Source organism: Echinops telfairi, unplaced genomic scaffold (genome assembly GCF_000313985.2).
Source record: "Echinops telfairi isolate 266 unplaced genomic scaffold, ASM31398v2 ScPeMD7_7474;HRSCAF=8512, whole genome shotgun sequence".
Classification (NCBI taxonomy): Eukaryota; Metazoa; Chordata; class Mammalia; order Afrosoricida; family Tenrecidae; genus Echinops; species Echinops telfairi.
The window spans coordinates 3,179,089-3,182,037 of NW_022111378.1; the positions used below are offsets into that span (position 1 = coordinate 3,179,089).

Sequence of the window (2,949 nt, forward strand, 5' to 3'; positions counted from 1 at the left end):
TGGATTCAGTGGTGGTGTAAGCATCTCAGCACTGGTGTGGGTCTCCATGTGGCTCCTCCAGCTCCAGGGCTCTGGTTTTATCAGTGTCGTTCCATGTGGCCTGTCAATAGAAATAAGAAGCATAGAGTGTGAGTCTGACTTCCAGTGAGCTATTTATCTCTTTAGTGCCTCAAAATGAAGCCATCAAGCTACTACCTGATTGACAGGCTAAATTCCACCACTTCACTATTAATAGTCTCAAGTTGACAACGGATTATGTACCTACCAGATAGATCGATAGATAGATAGATAGATAAATGAGAGATAGGTAGATGAGAGAGAGAGGGGGAGAGAGAGAGAAAGACAATTAGTACTAGGACAGATAAGAAGTTTGATTTGGATAAATGTTAAAAATAACTTTTTAAAGTTTTGTTTTTAAGAAATGAGCTTCCTTTTGAGAACAAAATTATTTTTACTAACTAGATTTATACTTGAATGGTTACATGCAATTTCTGATTCAGGATTTTTATAATGCTCTCTTTAAATTCTTGATCACTATCTTGAGCCAGATATTTCATTCACTTAAGTAGATAATAACAATTAAAGCCATTTTATAACTGGAAACTTTATTTTGCAATGATGTTTAAAATATGTAACAGCTCATTCTTTTCAATTTACTATAATGTGGATGAGTTTAAAAATCTAATCTTTTTAAACAATTTTTTCATGTCAAATGTTTCAAAATGATGAAGTGCAAGTGCACAAAGTATACTGCCTTGTTGTGTTAACATCTAAAAAGCTAAACTCATTGCCATGAGTAAATGCAAACCCCTCTGGGTTTCTGAAATTCTAAGTGTTTAGTAGAGTACTCTTTCTCCCTCGGAGCTGCTGCTGGTTTCCAACTGTAGACCATGCAGATCGTAGCCCAACAAGTAACCACTATGCCACCAGGGCTCTCATTAGCTAATTTAAATCCCTTAAAAAAGGATATAAGATAATCCCCTCAATATACTCTATCAGGAAATGGACAAAGTCAATAAATTAAAAGACAGTTTTCACACTTCTACCTGGCATTCTATATGTCATTAGTGACAACCCATGAAAATTTAGGAAATGTAATATTGTATTTACATCAGTCAGCCTTATTTAAGGAGGAGGCAACATGATGTATGGATAGCATACTTTCACTTTGGTTATGCTGAGGATCTTGAGTGTAGACTTACTATCCACAGTGGGGAGACCCTGAACTTCTTGTTGAAGTAAATATCCTGTTCGTGGATAAATACTCCTTGGCTCAGCCCAGGGCTACACATCATGGTGGAATAGCAGATGCAGAATATTCTTAATCATTTTCAATGCCAGAAGGACAATGGATTATATAATCTCATCAGTTTCCCTGAAAGCTCCAATTCTGTTCATAATTGAAGGTGAGTATGTATCTGGATATGGCCAACTAGACGTTGTTTGGCACCCTGTACCCTGGGGTACACTGGATCCTTTTCTCTTGAAAATTCTGTTAACATCAGGAAAAATAGTATAATATATGATATTTCAATAATATCACATAATTTGATAATACAATGAATGAAATACCACCTAAAATTTAACATCTTGAAAGTGATGAAAACATCTAAAATGTTTCATAGATACTTATTAACATATCCATATTCACCATTAATATATGTTAATTCCCAGCCACCACACCTATGCCTGGAGCCCTGGTGGCAGTGTCTGGTAAGCTGCTAACTGCAAGGTCGGAAGTTCGAACTCACCAGCCACTTCATGGGGAAAAATGAGTGAGAAAAGGCCCATAAAATTTTACAAAGCCTGAAAACCCAAATAGGATTTCTATAAGTCAGAATCCACTGGATTTCTGTGAGTTAAAGGGAGAACACCTGTGCCCTCATTCTAATTAGCAACAACTCCCCTCTGTGTGTGCTCTGCCCTGGCAGATTTGGCTTGAATTTCACTCTTGTTAGAAAGTTTGATACCATTCATAAAAGAATTTCAATTTCCCTATTCCTGCTTACCACGCCAGAAAACACTGAATATGTACTCTATTGACTAGCTTCAAATTGAATCCAAACTCTGAGACTGCAGATAGATTTTCCCACGTTTTAGTTTTGGGCCATTTCCCTATTAATAAACTTTTGAAAATAAAGACATTTCATTGCTGACTTTATTGTCTCTGCAGAACTGAAGTCATAGGGGATGTTGACAACACTATATTTCCCCAAATAAAAATAAGGCGAACCATAATTGCTATTATAGCTAAAAGACCTAACATCTGACAAGAAAATGAAAAACTGTAACTTTGCTCCAGTGTTCATGTGAGTGATACCTGTAAATTTCCAGGAGAATGTAATTTTTTTCTTTTGTTTTATAAATGTACATTGATTTCCTAGGGCTGTCCTAACCAAGTATGAAAAAGTAGAAGGCTTCAAACAGGAGAGATTTATTCTGCCATAGGTCTAGAGTGTAGGAATCCAACATCAAGGGACTGACAGTGTTATTCTCTCTTTGAAGGCTTTAGAGAATAATCATCCTAATGTCTTTTACTTGTTGATAGCTCTAGGCATGCCTTGGTTTATGGCAGCATCACTCCAATTAATGCTTCTGATTTTCCAAGGTGTTTTTTCTTGTGTGTGTCTCTTTGGGCAAATCCAACCCATGACAATAACTATTCATCTTTAGCTATCCTTTGGCTTTCTAAATGGAATTTTAATTTTTTTCCTTTTTTTATTATTTTATTGGGGACTCATACAATTTTTATCACAATCCATACATGCATCCATTGTGTCAAGCACATATGTACATTTGTTGCCATAATCGTTCTCAAAGCATTTGCCTTCTACTTGAGTCCTTAATATTGGCTGCTCATTTTCCCCCTCCCTTCCGCCTCCCTCATGAACCTTCATAATTCATAAATTATTATTTTGTCATATGTTACACTGTCTGACATCTCCCCCC

General features: G+C 36.3%; 1 protein-coding gene across 3 annotated transcripts in view; it reads left to right on the forward strand.

Annotated features, from left to right (window-relative positions):
* Positions 1-2,949, forward strand: part of GRM7 (glutamate metabotropic receptor 7) — a 1,182,365-nt gene that overhangs the window by 157,854 nt on the left and 1,021,562 nt on the right. The gene's annotated exons all lie outside the window — the stretch shown is intronic.